Here is a 20871-nt window from a genome sequence, read left to right as displayed (position 1 = left end):
AGAGAAAAATGAGGACCTCTGGTCACCTGTGATCTGTTTACCTATATATGGGCACAGAGATAGCTAAAAAAGCGCCGGGCGGACACTTCCTCTTGCAGCGTAGCGAGATCTTTTTGACCGAAGATGGACAGCAAGTGGTTTGCTGAAATGTTTGGGTTCAAAAAGATTATGTCAACGTAAGTCCATGCGGTACGTGTCAACATACTGTAAACCCCCCCTAACGGGAGCTACATGCATGATGAGGAGGTAGAATCACAGACACGTGTCTTGCTTGACTGTACAGCTTTTGCCACATCTAAGCATAAAGTATTTCGGTCTCGGCTCGCAAGGATCCCGAAGGACTTTTACAGTCTCATTCGAAACTACGTCATTGCCACGAAACTGTTCACTAAATAGCTATAGCCTACGTCACCGTTACATTATATGGTATCACAAAGGGACTTTCATGTTCTCCATGTGAGCTTTCCCTGCCGGAATGGCTACCAGTCAACGTTACCTACCCTAAGCTTCTCTCATTAGCTACATATAGATTTTACTTTTAGTTTTTTACCGCTTTTTTATATTCTACAATGTTCCTTCCCCTGTTTGAAGTCTCTCCTTTAAGTCCTATATTCAAGACAACCTCTCATTCCTCAGGAAGAACTTATCCCGGCAAAAGGTACTTTGTCATTTTTAATATTGTTTTGTTTGGGTTCTATAAGCATGCAGCATTCTTTGGATTACATCCTGCGATAACAGCAAAGACGCTCGCGTAACCGTAACGTTGAATTCAATTTGCGCGCTTTAGCTGTGCCATGCCGTCGCGCACTGAACTTACGCTTTATAACCACATTCTGTTTAGTCGCTGAGTTTCCTAGCATCAAACGGCGGACTCAAGTTGCAATTGTTGTTGCATTATTGCAGGTTCTCTCTATATTCTAGAGGGCGGGTTTTTAAAGTAATAATTATGTGAGTGTAGCGTTATTTTAGGCGCGGGTAATATTAATCATTTACCATAGCATTTTCCTTTTTCTTATGAGACACATCGCTAAAAAAATCCTTCAAAACCTTGAATCTTTTGATTTGTTACATAAAAAATGTAAAAATAGTCATAAGGGGCGGCACATGTTCCTTTTCGTAACAACATTTAACTATTTATATTCGATGCTGCTTAACATTTAGTTGAAATGCCCAATTACTAAGCCGATTTGTGGCAATAAATACAGAAAACGATGAGAAAGTGTTTATTACCCTACGAAAGACGCATGAAAGAATGATTTGAGATTGCATAGTATTGTATGCTTCTACAAAAAGATACATATTGTAACGAATTTACTGCAAATCCTCTTATTTGCCCTTTTTGCTAAGTTCGAATCACTAAACTGTTGAATAAATAACTCCAATATTGAATAATGGAAAAATGGCCTTTATTAAAGTACTTCACAATAACACTTATACTTTGAAACTAGCTGGCTTAATAACCAAACTGACTGATAGCTTAAATGAAACTCTACTATTGCCCGACAGATTGCGTGCAAAAACTGAATTATTGCGTCTCGACTGTTGTTGCCTTTTATACTCTCTGATTTCCTCGTTCGCATCTTCTAGGCGCTTCCATTTCCAGAATCTACTAATTGGCCATCAGCTATCAAATTTCTCAGCTGTAACTACAATTGCACGATTTTATAGCTTCTCTCATTGCATACTTTCGGGAGTATCTCAGATATATGCATGGGGTCGTGCGTTGCTTCTCAGCTGCGTGTACGTAAATATGTGTAGACATAATGATTGATACGTTTATGTAGATACAAGTAACTGTGTGCTTTATTGTTGTTGTGACTTCATTTACTTAGCATCGGACTAGGGATGTGAGCATCACTTAGTGTCACCCATATTCGTCACAATATGTATGTATGTGTATCAAACGCTGTATATAATACTGTAAGTAATTACTCATATATATATGCTACAGCCTTATTTCCAAGATCCTACGGATTTGTTTTGAAGATGATTTATTTATACTCCTAAGAGTAGGCAAAAAATACTTTCTTTATAATACCAAAGAAAAACGTTTATGCAAGATTATTTAACGTGAATATTTTTTGGCTGCCTGGGTACTCTCTTGAACCTAAACAACTAATAAAAATATATGTAAGTTATAGCAGCAGTATCCAGCGGTTGACCCATTTACTCACGTTGCTGAGCATGTGACCGCGCTATGTTGCGTGTTGAAGTTTCGCTGACGCGACACACGCGCAGAATAAGCGGAAGTTAATTGGGACAACGATTGGTGTAGTTGCAGAAATTGTGATTGAACAGCAAATCTAGTTTTAGTTAAGTAAACTATTTTTTATACAATAATTGGTTAGCATAGCATAATTACTTTAACACAAGAACTTAGCTGTTAGGTAAATTACTTTGTTCGAGTTAGTTCAATTTGGATCGTGCAAGAGCACAGAATAAATTTTATAAAGTTAAAATATTTCTCGTGTTTATTTTAATTCGGTGAACGGACAGTTCACCGCAACTTTAATTTTTTATCGCCTCGCCTGCTGTGAGGCTTAACTTGTATGCAAAAAAAACTTCAAGTATATCCAATATGAATGCACGCTATTACATCATCGTAATCATAGTTATTATAGCTTAACATAACTAAAGTCTAACAAACTTGTTTTCCATTGCTTTGTCTCGTGCCTGCTAAATAACTGCAACGTCTTTTATTTCATTTCAATTTTGAAGTAATTTAAACTTTATCAACTCAACACCCAAATTTTATACTCTTTGAACTTGTATAATTTTAGGCGCTGATTTTTTCTAATTTAGTTTTGTTACTCACCTGACATTTTCCTTGAATACACATATCTAGGCTACCCGTGCGACAGCGTGTGCCATCTTGCACGCGCGCTGATAACTGTACGATCACATGATCATCATAGTGTTCAGGATCTTCTATGCCTTCATTCTCGTTTGAAGAGCTGTCTCCCAAATGTAAATGCGCCGGGCGACCTCTGAAATTGTAATAAAAAAAAGTATGAGTAAACTTCAAGCGCTTTCGTTGTTTTTACTGAAGTGTGAAAAGTTGGATATTAAACGAGGGTTTGAAGTTCCTAAATATCCAGCGTCTTGAATTTGCTTCATTTTGAATTCTTTAAATATCTTAAAAATTGCTTGGAAGATTTTGTACTTTGTCCCCTAATTGGTCATCAGACTTCCAAAGTTGGCTGATTACTTTTGACCGCACGGAAAGTATTTAGATAAAAATTGCATACTTTTGGGAGTTCATGACTTCTGAAAATTCTGAAAATCTAGTTTTACTGTGATAGAAATATATTATTTTGAATAAAGCAAAGGTGAGATTGCTCCTCGTATAAGGATTGTGATATTTTGTTTTTTAGTTTCCCAGTGCAATCCACCAGATACTGTAGATAATATTTTTTTCGTATTTTTTTTTTTTTTTTTGTATTATACACAAAAAATCTTGAAATTTTGAGATATCTAGCAAAAGGTTTGGTCATTTCGTAATCATGGCTCAACCGATATATTCACGTATATCAACCTCTTCGCTCTGCTTTTGCCAACCCTAACTTGTTAGTGATGCGCGTGGTTTGAGTAACAATCTATGGATGTGTGCTAGGTTGAACTGGCCGATCAATAAGGACCGCACATAGACTGAATGTGTCCATAGTGTCCTAGTCACGTAAGGTTTTTATATTTAAAGATCGGGTTCAATCGAGTTTGATTTCAAACTTATTTGGGTTTTTGAGCCGATTCTTGTTTTTCTCTTATCACATATGCCTGCGGGAAATATTTCGGTGATTTCCGGACTTTCGAAGAAGCCTTACTAACTTGGCAAGCAGTCATAAGAGCTCAGAACTATTATCAGGATCTCATGTATCACTGATACAGTTGAGTAGGTGTAGAGTGAGCTCCTCAAAGAACCATATTTTTGTATATTTTTGCTTTAGAAAGAAAATCCCTGAATTTATCATTTCTTGAAAGTCAAGAAATACTGCTAAGCTTTAAAGACTACCGCTCCAAGCGCACTTTCAGTCAACGATATTCTTGGAAATTACTGCCAAAAGAGTTTGTAGTCCGTCATTCGGATACTTACCCTACGATTGATTGGTTTGGTGGAGTAAAACTAAACGTAGTGTCTGTGTTCAAAAGCATAGTGATAGAGGCTCTGAGCCTGAAATGTAAAATTGCGCCAATTGATATTTTGGTCAAAATACGCAGCCAAGTCTAAGATAATTAGGCATTTTTAAGACCATACATATGTACACGAAAGTATGCTGACATTTCTGAGATAATTGGACTCTTGTAAGACCATTCATATGGGCATGTAAGTATTCCGTCATTATGTGTTCTAGATCGGTGCAAAAACGGAGAGAGCTTGGCGTTTTGTTAAATAACTGACCATACGGGAAATTATAGCGAGTAGCATCCCATTTACAGCATCCTTATTTTGATACTTGATGGAGCTTTTCGAAAAACAAATTGCTTTTTCGACCTTAGTATTGGTAAGATTATGGCTGTGTATGCTATTGAGCTTTTGGAGATCATCCGCCAATCACATACCAGGCCGGTCATACTGAAACAGTGGTTTGTGATAGTTAAGCAGGAGCCGTAAGCTGCAGTTATTCCGCTAGAAAATTATGGGATAAGGAGATATCTAAGGTAAGGGATGACCTATTATTAGAAGTTAATTAAGTTTACAAAAGCAAAAGATTTGAGGGGTCAAAGAAATCGTTCCCGAAGCAGTTGGACATATTCCGGAGAGTATCGAATTCAGGGTTCAGGTTTGTGATTGGACTACTGGTTTCCAACTATGCGTCCTTGTATAAGAGCTACTCGGACAATCCCAACCCTAAATAGAACTTCCAGAAAGTACCCGGCTATCCTGCTATGACATCAAAGATTCGGCTAATAGATCGCACTACCGTCATAAATTAGTGGCCGCTTTTATGTGCGCTATGGCTCGTGTAACAAAACTCTCTTGAGGTTTTGAGGTCGATTTTAGCGCATTCGAAAAGAAACAGAAAAAAAAACTGGATAGTTACCAACAAAAACAATTGAAACCAAAGCTGGAACTCGTATTTCCAAGGATGTGCGCAATATTTGGTAGCTGGTATATGTATGTGATAATATCCCTTCTTACTCACCTGCATGTTAAAGCACATGGATCCACATAGTCGTAGTGTGGTGTCCACGTATAAAGCGTACCATCATACGGTACATCATTGTAGGCTGCACATTGTTGCGCACGAAAGTCTTGTTGCTCCGACATGATTGCATATTACAGATGAGATAGCGTACGCTTTAACCTTTGCAACCATTTGTGTTATAACAGTGGCGTATTTGTTGCATAATGCCACCATCGCAGGTACGTGAACACGTCGACCAATCCGACCAACCAGACCATTGGCCATCTTTGCTGCCAGCACTGCTGGAGAATGAAGATGCCGCTGAATTGCTTTTGGCACCACGCTTTTGCTGCAACATGCACTAAATTAATACATGAGAGAAAAAAGACAAAACGAAAAAAAAGAAAAAGCAAACAAAAAGAAAAGCAAAGAAACAAAAAATTCATAAATGCGGAAGCGCCAAAATGTATGCTTCCGCTACGCTATACTACTACGCATGGTTACTACTACTACGGGAAATTATGTTTGATGAATCAATAAACAGTGGCGTAAGCAGAATATGGGCAAGAGGGGCTAATTGGTACCCATGGTGGATGGTCGGAAACACTTTGGCAAACGATCGCGAGAGTATCCGAGCAAATGAGACTGCCAACGACTGTGGCAGGCAGCATTGAGGAGGGTCACGACGACAATTGTCATTACCGTTAACAATATGAGGTTCGCGGACTGTAACGGCTGGCGACGGGTGAACAACGATCTCAATAAAATAATAAATAAATGTAAGGCGCGATAACCTCCGAAGAGATTTTAGGCCGAGCTTCTCTTCCGTCGTGCTCCTTTTTAATTTTTCCTACAAATTGGCCGGACGGGACCTATTTGTTTTATGCCGACTCCGAACGGCATCTGCGAGGCAGATGAGTTTTCACTGAGAGCTTTTCATGGCAGAAATACACTTGGAGTGCTTGCCAAACACTGCCGAGGGGCGACCCCACTTAGAAAAATTTTCATCTAATTGAAAAACCTTATTTCTAAAATTTTGATGTTGCTTTGCCCGGGGCGTGAACCCAGAGCATACGGTGTGGTAGGCGGAGCACGCTACTATCACACCACGGTGGCCGCCCCGACGATCTTAATAGCAATCGGAAATCTAGGCTCGGCACCGGCTCAGCGGTGATATGAAAGCGAACGACACCAGTAGAACGGCAGTAGACGACGGTGCACTTACCAGCATGGAGCGAGTATTTTGTGTTTGTAATCATGTTGCTTAGGTAACAAAATTATCCATTGATAAATTAGTAAGTTTTCATGAAGCCAGTTCTATTTTCGATTTTCCTTCCTCTACATTTTCGTGTTTTTTTCTTTCTTTTCACTCTTGCTACATACTTTTTTTTATTTATCCAACTTCTTTCGCGTCATTGCGTCATCTTTGCGTCCATTTTGCTTTAAGCCACTCCTCTTCCCTTCCCCTCTATTTCGCTATCCGAGTTCTTACCGTATTTCCTCAAAACGTCCCAACGCCTGACATGTGTCTGCAATGAAGGTGCTGCTCGAACAAGCGCCGCCACGCGCACGCTGGCGAACATTGCTTTGCAGGAGGGCTTTGGCAGAGGCAAAGGAATACAATCCCGGAATAAAGAGAGCTTGAAGGAACGATTTTAACTCACCCAAATTCCCAGAGATGACATCAGAAAGCTCATTAAGTTTTAAAACCTATTTAAATTAGAACTGGGTAACACTCGGCCCCGGAACCAAGGTCTACATACCAATATCGGACCATCTTCCTGGTCGGAGTTGTCACCGTAATCCAATGTACAGAGTTCAACCTACAACGAGGCTACAGTAATGAGAGAATCGTTATTGAATCGTTTAAGAGCTAGTCACATCATGCGCTTAGCTTTGGTATTGCGCCACAAATGGGCGAACGGAAACGAAGAAGCGTAAGGCTGACCATACAGGTAGCGGCCGAAAAGTATATACAAACCAAAGCCCATCATGGCGATAGGGTCTCACTGAGAGAGCGGTTCATGAAGAAGGATGCATGCCTCAGAGAACAATACTGGAGTGAAAGTCGAGAAATACGGAGGGCAAAGGCAATGATAGCAGGATACAACGCAAGCGTTATTAAACCGCCTTCGAATTTTACCCAAAAATCACATGGACAAGCTAGGCAAACGGTCTAACAGCATCTGTTGATCCTGTGACAGCGAGTATTAGACTGCAGAATGATTTTCGAATACGATGCCATTGTGTGAAGGCAAAGGATCTTTGGATCACTAAAGTGAGAAAACAGGCAGTTATACTCTCTAAATCCAAGCACCATTTTGGACTGCCTCATGGAGATCGTCTTGGCCTAAATTCTTTGAAGAGAATCAGAGCACCGTAGACCTATAGTTCGCAGTATATATCCTCACCATAATCTCTCCATCTACTTATGCTCAATGCTGTCAAAATATTGGCTTCTATAAAGATTTGCCCTTTCTTCCGTTTTCCGTTTTTGCAACCTAATGAGCCCGAGCTTATATCAACACCGCCCACCTTTTTCAATAATTATTAAAAAATAGTATCCAATAGCCTATATGATATGTACCTAAGTATTTAGTACTTCGGAAAATACTACGTACTTGTATTGTGACATGAGATTCTATATATGTATGTATAGTAACCTTTGTCGATTTTTGTGGAATAAAGTTAACCGATATCGCGCCATCGATTTTTCGATAGGATTTGGGCTCAGGAAAAAAAGTTCCACTACGCATACCCAAAAAAAATAATTTTCGAGCATGCGAAAAAAAATGGCGAAAGGGTAAATTTTTCGACCAAAACACTCCCCAAAACCAAATAATATATATATATATATATATATATTTTGTTTTTTTTTCAAAAAACTGTTGTAAAAACGTTGGTGATAACAGGTTTTAAAAAAAAAAAATAATAATTTTTTGGGTTTTGGGGAGTGTTTTGGTCGAAAAATTTACCTTTTCGCCATTTTTTTTCGCAGGCTCGAAAATTATTTTTTTGGGTATGCGTAGTGGAACGTTTTTTTCCTGAGCCCAAATCCTATCGAAAAATCGATGGCGAGATATCGGTTAATAAATCGACCCAGTCTAATGTATACATATTGAGCGAGGTTCGGAATGTCGGCCGATTTGAACAGATCATTTCGCCTAAATATGTTTGTTTTAACGATTAAAGATACATCCTCCTCTCTGCTATTTTGGAGTGCTACCAATATGATGATTTCTATCCGAATATGGATCCGGATTTAAGTGGTGTTGGGACTCGAACACCGATTTTCGAGAGCTAAAGTTTCAATGTTTCTTCGAACGGCAATCTAAGTTCTACAGTGCTCGAAAGAACAAGGAAGTTGCACTCGTTTTCTATGAATACTCAATTCGCAATCTCTTACTTTCAAACGCCCTCTCTCACCATTCTGCTACGCCACTGAACTACAATCATGGAATATATGTTTGTTAATGGTTATGTTCTTATATCAGTTTATAATTGTGGTTAAATGTACTAAGTATAACTAAGTATATGTACTTTTCTTTCACTCACTTCGAGTTCATTCTCCAAATCGGAGGCTGTGTTCCACGTATCATCAAAAGCTTGACTGGCATTTAGACGTTTCGCCACAGATGTATTCTCAATGAAAATGGTCATCTGAAAATGGAGGAATAAAAGAAATATATCAGATAGAAGTTGTTGAATAATTAAATAAAAAAGAGAGTGTAAAATTGAGTAGTAAAATTGAGTTCATTCACAATTAGTCAACAACTTTTGTTGGCTACAGTAAAATTCAGAACTCAGTCAACAGTCAGCAACAAAAATACAACAAAACAAAAGAACTTTCTAATACACTCCTACTCAAATGGGCAGGTGATGTTAAAGTACACTACTTTAAATTATTTACACCGTTATTGCACCATTACACCACCGTTACACTTATTGCTCTCACTGCTTGGTTATTTATGCTTGTTGCTTTATTTTTTTTTTGCTTTAGTTGCTTTTCGGTAGCCGCTGCTGAGGGCATTAAAATAATTGATATTTGTCGTTTGCTGTTAGTCAGTAAGTCAGTTACGTTGCTACTATTTTGAGTGTAGAGCTCATAGTGGCACGGCTGTCGACTATTGAACGAGGAAGTTATTTTGTTGTGGGGAGCAAGGTAAACAGCGGCGTAGACACAGTTACAGGCTCTGCTGGGAACAAATGGCTTAACAGAAGAGGCAGCTTTTGGTAGCCGGAACTTTAATGCTCGTTAAAATATTAATTCCACGTCAAAGACCGGCTATCAATGTTGTACATAAGTGAGGGGGAATGCTAAAATAGCACAAAAGAAGAAACAAAGGCAGAACTAGGTAGAAAAAGAAACAAAAATCGATGAATATATGCAGGGTTTTGCTGAAAAAAAAATTGATTTGGAAGCTATGAGAAGGTTTGAAGGATTTCCAGTTTTGGCCGTTATTTGTCCTATATACAAATTTAAAATGTGAACAGCGAAAGAGTTGCTAATAAGGCACTGCGAAAAATCCAATGTTGCTAATACAATTCTGTTGAAAGCGCCTGAATATATTCCACACAATTTTATTAAACACATAGAGTATACATTTTTACGTAATAACAAAAAAAAAAAAAATAATGACAACACTTAGAGACAAATTACACAGCGGGATATTCACATATGTAGCTGAATTGATAAAGGCATCTGCCTTTACACCAGTATGAATCCAGGAGATTTCAAGTAAAATTCAGAACCATGTCCTAGTAGCCATCGCACCACCACCTCTTCTCTATAATAACATGATTTCTTTTCAGCTTCCATCGGTAGCACTCTCCTGTTTCATTCAGGCCAATTTTTTTATGAAGCAGGGGCTTCAAGAAGACCGGCTGAAAAAGATTCACACACTGCATAAGGTGTCCCATACTTTCCATTATCGGGTATGGTGGACTTTGGGAAAACAACTCGATAAAATGAATGACACTACATTGGCTTATTATGGTGGCCTCTAGATACACGGCGCCCTTTGGTTGTTATTAATCCTATTGGGATATTGGGGGCTATGTTCCAGCTAAAGTACTTATCCCTATATGCTTTGGCATATTTATGGATTTAAATTCAAATCCACTACCAAAAGTGGAGCTGAAAAGCCCTCAAAATATAAGTTTAATTTCGACTTTTCGCACGCCTGGGCCCTTCAGTCCCCCGTATTATGTGGAGATGCGTGATGGCGACTATTTTTATATGTAATATTCAACAATCTTCCAGACATGTTAAGTTTTTCCAATCATGTGCAAAAGCTTTCACGTACATCCCAAAGACTTCGGACAAATCACTATCTCGTGGTCCCTTGTAAAAATACTGACGGACGGATGGACTAATGTACATATATGTGTACAAGGTACATGCTACTTCGTGGGGGGACTGTTGATATGGGAAACGTTTATCTACTTAATCGTATAACTGATGGGATCAGAATATGATCTCTCGAACACAAATAAACCAATCACAGCGCCTTTGTTGTCATGAAAGGACTAATGTTTTACGTACTTCTTTCCAGGAACTGTTAAAAGAGCTCTAATGGCTTAGGATGTTATTAGGTAAATAAATAAATTTACCAACCAATTACACAACCCAAAATTAATTAAGAAGTCCACGCCAGACGAAGAACTTCTTTTTCAAAGCATTGATTATAAACGTCCTTTTTATGGTGTAGGGTACTCAAAAGTGTAAGCCTGCGCTGATTATTTCGCAAATCTTATCGTCAAAAAGATTCTAAACAAATTTTGCGATGAAAAATTGGGTTACTCGCCTAACGTGTGTTCCACTGATTGTTAGGGCATCCTAAATACAGTATGTCCATTTTCTGAGAAGATCCAGCGGGCATCATGCATAAAAGCTGAGCATTTGACCAGACTTGAGTTTTTAAATTAAAGGTGGGAGTTTTTATTTATTTGAGTACCAAAGACAAACAATCCACCTTTGACATTATCACTGAATTTAGAATGTTTTAGGTTAGGTAAATAAGGCTCTCCCTCCCTAACAGTCATTAACTTTTAGGTATTGTACGGCACGAAAAGTGATATTCGAAGACTAAATACTCAAAGAAGGCGTTGTTTTCCAAATCCTTATACCTGTGGTGATTTGGTAAGCACTAAACACTTCACTTCTAATTTTTGGTAGGTTTGTAGCAGGAGTGTTTTGAACGCATACTTTTCTACAAGATATTAAATCTCGCGGCAATGCACCAGACGCAGCGAGCAGTGCAAGAAGGTGGGAATTGGAGAAGCTCTAAGCACAGTAGTTACATCTGGTATTGAATAAAGTCCTAAACATGTATGTGTATACGAGGTAGACACTGCAGACAAAGCGGTCAATGGCCAGGATTCATTTGAGCTTCGAAATATGGGTCTTTAACTTGCTTACTACGAACACTAAAGCATTCTTATCTTACTTACTTACTTAATTGGCGCTTAACCGTCTAAACGGTTATGGCCGTCCAACAAGGCGCGCCAGTCGCTCCTTCGCTCCGCCAACCGGCGCCAATTGGTCACACCAAGGGAGTTTAAATCGTTTTCCACCTGGTCCTGCCAACGGAGTGGGGGCCGGCCTCTACCTCTGCTTCCATAGGCGGGTTCCGATAGAAACACTTTCTTGGCCGGAGCATCATCTTTCATTCGCATAACATGGCCTAGCCAGCGCAGCCGCCGCGTTTTAATTCGCTGGACTATTTTAATGTCTGCGTATAGCTCGTACAGCTCATCATTAAATCTTCGTCGGTATTCGCCATCGCCAACGCGTAGAGGTCCATAAATCTTTCGAAGAACTTTTCTCTGGAACACTCCCAAAGCCGCTTCATCTGCTGATGTCATGGTCCATGCTTCTGCCCCACATAGCAGGACGGATACGATAAGTGCCTTGTAGAGTATGATTTTCGTTCGCCGAGAGAGAACTTCACTTTTCAATTGCCTATCTAGTCCAAAGTAGCATTTATTGGCAATATTGATTCTTCGCTGGATTTCAGTGCTGATGTTGTTGCTAGTGTTGATGCTGGTTCCCAAATAAACGAAGTCTTTTACTATTTCGAAATTATGGCTGCCAACAGTAGCTTGGTTGCCAAGGCGCATATGCGCGACTCTTTGCTCGATGACAGCAGGTACTTCGTTTTGTCCTCATTCACCATCAAACCCATCTTTACCGCTTCTTTTTCCAGTTTGGAGTAAGCAGAACTAATAGCGCGGGTGTTTAGGCCGATGATATCAATGTAATCAGCATATGCCAGTAATTGCACGCTTTTATAGTATATTGTTCCAGTGCGGTTATGTTCTGCAGCTAGTATAATTTTCTCCAGCATTAAATTAAAGAAATCACACGATAGGGGGTCACCCTGTCTGAAACCTCGTTTAGTTTCGAACGACTCGGAGAGGTCCCTTCCAATTCTGACTGAGCTGACGGCGTTGCTCAACATCATTTTGCACAGCCGTATAAGTTTTGCGGGGAAACCAGATTCAGACATAGCGGCATATAGGCAGCTCCTTTTCGTGCTGTCGAAGGCGGCTTTAAAGTCGACGAAGGGGTGATGTGTGTCGATTCTCTTTTCACGGGTTTTTTCCAAGATTTGGCGCATTGTGAAAATCTGGTCGATGGTAGATTTACCAGGTCTGAAGCCGCACTGATAAGGTCCAATTAACCGGTTCACGACGGGCTTCAATCTTTCGCACAATACACCTGAAAGGACCTTATATGCGATATTAAGAAGGCTGATTCCACGATAGTTGGTGCACTTTGCAGTATCCCCCTTCTTGTGGACTGGGCAAAGAACACTTAGATTCCAACCGTCGGGCATGCACTCGTCCGCCCATATTTTGCTAAGAAGTTTCTGCATGCGCCTTACCAACTCCTCGCCGTCGTACTTGAATAGCTCCGCAGGCAATCCATCAGCGCCCACGGCCTTGTTGTTTTTCAATCTGGTTATTGCTATTCTAACTTCGTCATAGTCGGGCGGGGGGACATATATTCCATCATCATCGATTGCGGGATCGGGTTCTTCATCTCTGCGCGGTGAATTGCTGCCTCCATTTAGGACAGCAGAGAAGTATTCCCTCCATAATCTAAGCACTCTCTGGACATCAGGTCGCCGTTTTCGTTCCTACAGGAGTTTGCCCCGGTCTTTCGGCGTATTTTTTGCTAAAATTTTCGGGCGTTATTCCTGGTGGCTAGCAGCTCAAGCTCCTCGCACTCACCCTTTCTGCTTCTGCGTTTTTCTTCCTGAAAAGGCGTCTCGCTTCCCTTTTCAACTCACGATAGCGTTCACACACTCCTCTTGTCGCGCTCGCTTTTAACGTAGCCATGTAGGCAGCGTCTTTTCTTTCGGTTGCAACGCGGCATTCTTCATCGTACCAGTTGTTTTTTCGTGGCCGCCGGTAACCAATTGTTTCCTCGGCGGCAGTACGAAGTGCTTTGGAGATATGCTCCCACTGCTCCTGTATTCCTTCAGGATGAGTTGTGCTCTCAGAGAGCAGGTGTGAGAGTCGAGTTGCGAAATCATTGACAGTCTGTTGTGATTGAAGCTTTCCGACGTCTAGCTTTCCTTGTGTTTTTTGTTCCTTGGTTTTAGCCGCGTTGAGGCGGGTGCGTATTTTGGCTGCAACGAGATAATAGTCCGAGTCGATATTAGGCCCTCGGATCGTGCGCACATCTAAAACACTGGAGGCATGCCGTCCGTCTATCACAACGTCATCGATCTGATTGCGAGTATTTCGATCGGGAGACAGCCATGTAGCTTGATGTATCTTTTTATGCATAAACCTCGTGCTCGATATGACCATGTTTCGAGCACCGGCAAAGTCAATCAGCCTCAGTCCGTTAGGAGAAGTTTCATTGTGTAGGCTGGACTTTCCGACTGTAGGGCCAAAAACACCTTCTTTGCCCACCCTGGCGTTAAAGTCGCCAAGCACGACTTTTATATCATGACGGTAGCGCTCGTATGTGCGTTCTAATTGTTCATAAAAAGTTTCTTTTACCTCATCGTCTTTCTCCTCTGTCGGCGCATGGGCGCAGATGGATGATATATTTAAAAATTTTGCTTTTATTCGGATAGCGGCGAGACGCTCGCCCACAGGCGTGAACCCCAGAACTTGGCGACAAAGTCTCTCTCCCACCACGAATCTGACGCCGAAACTGCGCTTATTCGTATGGCCACTCCAATAGATGTCACAATTTTTGATCTTCTTTCTTCCTTGCTTCGTCCAACGCATTTTTTGGATGGCGGTGATGTCAGATTTTGCTTTGACGAGGACATCAACCAGCCGGGCATCTGCACCAATCCCATTCAGAGAGCGGACTTTCCAGGTGCATGCCCTCAATTCATTGTCCTTCAAACGTTTACCATGGTCGTCATCAATAGAGAAGAGTGTATTTATCGGAGGCCTGTTGTTATATTTCATTGGAGTATGGTTTTACGTGGCGGGTCCCAAGCCCACCGCACAACCCGCTCAGCGGGGCTGAAAATATTACTTGCACGTTTATATAGCTAGCCGCTTGCTCCAAGACAGACGCCCGCTTGCAGCCGCACCTAGAGATGTACAGACGCTGCTGATGAGATCTCCCCCGGCTAGCCCTTAAACCGATTATGTCAGAGTGGCCTAGCCAGGTTGTCGCCTTCTCACATTAGCTCACCGCTAAATGGATGTTTAGCGGCTACCCAGAGGATTTTTGGCCGCAAGCGACCGGCAGTAGTGAGCTGCTTGAACCGCATGCAAAAGAATCGCTCTGGCCATTCCCAGGTGAATGGCGGTCAGAAGCTTTCCCTACTTTCGTGGACTTCTACACGGCTCCACCCATTCTTATCACTTTTGATGAAATCCTTAACAAAATTTATTGCTGGACTTCGCCCACTTTTACTTTGTCTGATTTACGACCAAAATCCTCTGTCGGCTAGAGTAAGGTGAGAAAATCATGTGGAGTACTTTATTTTTGGATGCGTGGGACATTTTAGATTTCGGTTACTTTAAAGATATTTCTTATCTTAAATTACGCACAGAAACATGCAGTGAATAAATTTATTCAATTTAAATTTGTGGTCATTTATTTTATCCTTTTCATATACAGCTCAAGGACATTTTTTCAACAATGGGATTCTGGTTTCAGCTGTAATTGTGTTATTTTTCTTATACAGCAGTGAACAGAAAAATAGCAGCGTAAATTTTTATCATATTTCATCAACTAAATTCTTCTTTAAAAGTTTTCCATATTTTAAGAAAAGACTTCTACAAATTTTGTAATTAAAACTATGCAAATCAATCTCAAACGCAATTTCGAAAAAAATCGAAAATTCGAGAAATTTTTACCAAAATTACGAACTTTGTTTTTCGGTGTTCTCAAAATTCTTTTGATTATGTAGTTTTGTAGACCAATCAATTTAAGTGTAACAAAATACATGTGTATGGGTCTCTGGAAAATCGTTTTGATTTTTGAAAAATTTTTTTCTGCACGGTGTATCAGATTTTCTTCTATATAAAAAAAAAAAAAACTTTTCAGGCTTAGTATGTGAGCAAATCTGAAATTGTGAAAAATTAATGCGAATGTAAGAAAACTTGTTTATGGTTGCTAAATTGCTTCGATATTGATTGCTCGGTCGAGTGTAGACTTTGCATAAGTTATACATTTCTCCTTCGATTTGATCAAGAGGCATTCGATATATTCACTATATACCATACCACGTTCAAACACAACGCTTACGCTACACTTTCCCTACACTACAGGAAACGACGAACTACCAGCCGTGCTGTTCAAATACGGAGGAGAACAGTGAACAAGAATATTTACAACGTTGCCAAAAGTAGCACTGGAGCATGTTATTGGGTATGGCAATAACCACGAAATTGCTCCACTCCCAGTGAATCTTAATGTCCAGAGCTTGTAGTTAGTCCACTGAAGTTACTGTGACAATGTGATAGCCACACTGAGTCTTGAGTGTTTGCGAATGTATAATGAATGAAGGAATTAAAGATGTTGCTAGACTACGTTAAGTGCTGAAGTGTTGACGTTACGACATGACTTGACATTTCATATGTATTGATGTAAATATTTTGCTATTCTTAAACACACGTGTCATAATCGACTCTTGAATGCCTTAAAGCACAGTAAATGGCATTAGACGCCCAAAAAGTTGTGACTCCTCAGCAGATGCTGCAAACTTTCATAAATAGAAACGCATTTACTGTTGTTGAAAGAGGCAGTGAGGCGCAAATACGTACATACGTATGCCGTTTTACACCTACACGTGCGCATATACTCACAAAAGGCCGAACAAGTACCAAACTAGACTTAAAACACTTTGACTCATTTACAATTCCTTAATTATTTATTTATGAGTTGAAACAGTTTCAATAACTCATTTCACATGATGTAGCAAATGTCAGTTGTCGGCATAGTGAAGAAGGCAAGATGACGTGCAGGAAAACTCAATAAATTTAGAAAGTAGAGAAATATGCAGAATGTAAAATAATTGAGAGCAGACGGAGCGGTGGAGCAAAAGCAGAGGTAAGAATGACGGATCGGTCTAACGTGAAGAGGGAAGGAAAAAAACAAAAATAAGCAAAAACAAGTAAGGAAGGTTAAGTTCGGGTGTAACCGAACATTACATACTGAGCTGAGAGCTTTGGAGGCAAAATAAGGGAAAATCACCATGTAGGAAAATGAACTTAGGGTAACCCTGGAACGTGTTTGTATGACATGGGTATCAACCTGGAAGGTATTAAAGAGTATTTTAAAAGGGAGTGGGCCATAGTTCTATAGGTGGACGCCATTGCGGTATATCGCCATAAAGGTGGACCAGGGGTGACCCTAGAATGTGTTCGTACGATATGGGTATCAACTGAAAGGTGTTAATGATTATTTAAAATGTAGTGGGCCTTAGTTCTATAGGTGGATGCTTTTTCGAGATATCGCATTAAGGGTGGACTAGGGGTGACTCTACAATGTGTTTTTACGATATGGTTGGCATTAATAAGGGCTTTAAAAGGGAGTGATCCTTAGTTGTACATGTGAAGGCGTTTTCGAGATATCGACCAAAATGTGGACCAGGGTGACCCAGAACATCATCTGTCAGGCACCGCTAATTTATTTATATATGTAATACCACGAACAGTGCCAAGATTCCAAGGGCTTTTGATTTCGCCCTGCAGAACCTTTTCATTTTATTCTACTTAATAAGGGAGGTGTCACACCCATTTTACAAAGTTTTTTCTAAAGTTTTATTTTGCGTCAATAAACCAATTCAAATACCATCTTTCATCTCTTTTTTCATATTTGGTACAGAATTATGGCATTTTTTTCATTTTTCGTAATTTTCGATATCGAAAAAGTTGGCGTGGTCATAGTCGGATTTCGGCCATTTTTAATACCAAGATAAAGTCAGTTCAGATAAGTACGTGAACTAAGTTTAGTAAAGATATATCGATTTTTGCTCAAGTTATCGTGTTAACGGCCGAGCGGAAGGACAGACGGTCGACTGTGTATAAAAACTAGGCGTGGCTTGAACCGATGTCGGTCATTTTCACAGAAAACAGTTATCGTCATAGAATCTATGCACCTACAAAATTTCACAAGGATTTGTAAATTTTTGTTGGACTTATGGCCTTAAAAGTATTCTAGACGAATTAAATGAAAAACGGCGGAGCCACGCCCATTTTGAAATTTTCTTTTATTTTTGTATTTTGTTGCACCATATTATGACCGGAGTTGAATGCTGACATAATTTACTTATATACTGTAAAGATATTAAATTTTTTGTTAAAATTTGACTTAAAAAAATTTTTTTTTTTAAAGTAGGCGTGTTCGTCATCCGATTTTGCTAATTTTTATTTAGCACACATATAGTAATAGGAGTAACTTGCCTGCCAAATTTCATCATGATATCTTCAACGACTGCGAAATTCCAGCTTGCAAACTTTTAAATTACCTTCTTTTAAAAGTGGGCGGTGCCACGCCCATGGTCCAAAATTTTACTAATTATCTATTTTGCGTCATAAGGTCAACGCACCTACCAAGTTTCATCGCTTTATCCGTCTTTGGTAATGAATTATCGCACTTTTTCGGTTTTTCGAAATTTTCGATATCGAAAAAGTGGGCGTGGTTGTAGTCCGATTTCGTTTATTTTAAATAGCGATCTGAGATGAGCGCCCAGGAACTTATATACCAAGTTTCATCAAGATATCTCAAAATTTACTCAAGTTATCGTGTTTACGGACGGACGGACGGATATGGCTAAATTTCTTTTTTCGCCCAGGTAATTTTGATATATAGAAGTCTATATCTATCTCGATTAGTTTATGCCCTTACGGATTACCGTTATGCGAACAAAGTTAATATACTCTGTGAGCTCTGCTCAGCTGAGTATAATAAAAAGTAAATAGAAAAATTTGAAGATTAAATATAACATGGAAGAGTAACAAATTCTGTTCGAAAAGGATTCACCGAGTTCAGAGTCCTTTCGAATTAGTATTTATAACTTAATTCATTAATGTAGTGCTTTCTCCAAAAATTACTAAAGCGAAACCGATATTTTAGTTTTGTGGGAGGTTCGAAATAAATCAAAAAAGAGGCTCGAATATGACTCTAAAAAGGTGATTCTTGAGTTCAATAAAGTTTTATAAAAACTCAACAAAGGCTCTGATAAGAAACCAAAGTTCATTTAAAAAGATTATTAAAATGGCGGTTTTATGAAATAAAATATCTAGAAATCTTTCCAGACAGTTAAATGCTGTGGAAAATCGATGTGGAGCAGAGGCCTCAGACGACGTGTTTAACTCGTATACTGATGTTTTTAACTAATGGAAGGGGTACGGTCTGCAGTATACTACGCTGATCCGGAAATAAAGAGATCGTTTCAGGCGGTAGTAGTAGCCATGGCCGCGTAGACCTCGTACAGCTCATCGTTAAATCTGCAGCAAGTAGAAGTTGGACGGAGTTATTTTAAACAATGCTCCTAGGCTTTTCAATTTGATAATCGATCATACATAACCTTACTTAGTTATGGGTAATGCTTTGTTATGTGACCGTAGTCCAGCAGTCGTGAAGGAGCTTGCAACGCTTGTCTGCGGCTGCGGCGTGTGCACTCGCATGTAGGCCGGAGCTTCAGTCTGGGGGGGGTTCCATAAACGCAACCACAAACCAAACTACCTTCACTTCGGTTTTGGCCCTAACAAGATGAATAATATTTTGCACACTATCAACTAACAAAGTGAAACCATCCAAAGACCAGTACTTACTTCTTCACCCACCACTACGATTCCTTACCCTTCTTGGCAGCGCAACTATGAATGTTTTGGCTGCTCTTCACCCTCCCTACCATGGCTCTGTTGTTGTGGTTGGAGCCCCAAAGCTCCCACACTACCCTTCGAGAAATGACCAAAGATTACGATTACATAGTCATATTATTTTAATCTTTATTACAATTCAGGCCATTATAATTATCTATAGGTAAAGTTGAAATAAGAAAAAAAACTTTAAGTAACAAAGTAACAAATCCTTATGAAAGTAGATAATTACTAACAATATTTTTTTGTGGGTAAAATTTACTAAAGATCCTGACCTACCTCAACAGCTGATCTTACTCGCGGTCCTTGACCTACATTTTAAATAAAATTCTTTACATATATTTACAAATGAGTATGAGAGTAAAAAAAAAAAACTTGGTTGAGAACTTATAGAGTTAAAATAAGGAATTGAGACGACTCATTTGTCTATATGTACATATGTATGTTCGTATGCATATACTTTCATTGGTCTTATTCAGAATTGTACACACAAAAATACATATGCCACTTTAAGCAAAAAAAAAATGTAGTCAGAAAATATTTAAACGCATGTTAAATCAAGGTATGTTACAGGTATGTCAAACTTACATCATGATTATTTTTTTCTTTGTGCAAATCCATCAAAGCGTCGAAGGCCTCCTCGCTATGGTTGTTCTTGTTCTTCGCTTTCCGCAGCTATATAAACTGTATTAAATTAAGTACATATGTATACATATATTTATACATACATATGTGCATTTATAATTTATATATACATATTACATATGCTGTTTTTGCAAACGAGCGATCGGATTAGATAGCAAAAACAAACAAAAACGTGTGCTTAAAAGCAAACACCAACAATTGTATACATTTAGAAAAGGAAGGTTTAAAGTTCTCTCATGGAATTTATGTTTTCTTTAATATTTCTTTCGTTTGTAACCTTTTCTTGTTTTTGTAGTTAAAATTTATGAATTAAAATCATTGAGCGCGGGAATAGTAAGACACACTATAGGCGTTGAGTGAGGTTAGGGGGGTGGTTAACATGTGGTCTCACCACATGACCAAGTAATCAGGATGAAATACATTATTTCTAATTTTTAAACTATTTTACACATGACAATCCAATTTCGAATGCATGCATAGTATTATGACTATGCTAATTTCACAGTTCAACTTCAATTTTTAATTATTTTCTTTTCCCATAAAACCTACTTATTGTTGTCCTTTGGAAAATTTTTTTTCTAAGTTGCTAATAATTTACATGCATTAGCTTCTTTCTCGTCCATTTGCAAGTTGAGATATATATATGTATTCTTAAGTAAATATATATGTCAAATCTTGCATTGAAATAGTTATGTATAATCACATAATTAATAAAAATGTTCTTTTAAATAAGTATTAAAATCTTAAGATTATGGCTCAACTTGAGATCCAGTATTTGATTTCCTTT

The 20871-nt window shown here is 39.1% G+C and overlaps 1 pseudogene; it reads right to left on the bottom strand.

Moving 5' to 3' along the window:
* LOC137239488 (ADAMTS-like protein 1) overlaps nt 1-20221 on the bottom strand; it is an 87701-nt pseudogene extending 67480 nt beyond the window's left edge.
* Between the last annotated feature and the right edge of the window lie 650 nt (nt 20222-20871).

The sequence above is a fragment of the Eurosta solidaginis genome, chromosome 2 (assembly GCF_040869045.1).
Source record: "Eurosta solidaginis isolate ZX-2024a chromosome 2, ASM4086904v1, whole genome shotgun sequence".
Taxonomy (NCBI): Eukaryota; Metazoa; Arthropoda; class Insecta; order Diptera; family Tephritidae; genus Eurosta; species Eurosta solidaginis.
The sequence above is the reverse complement of the archived record's forward strand: the minus strand, read 5'-3'. Positions and strand labels throughout refer to the sequence as shown.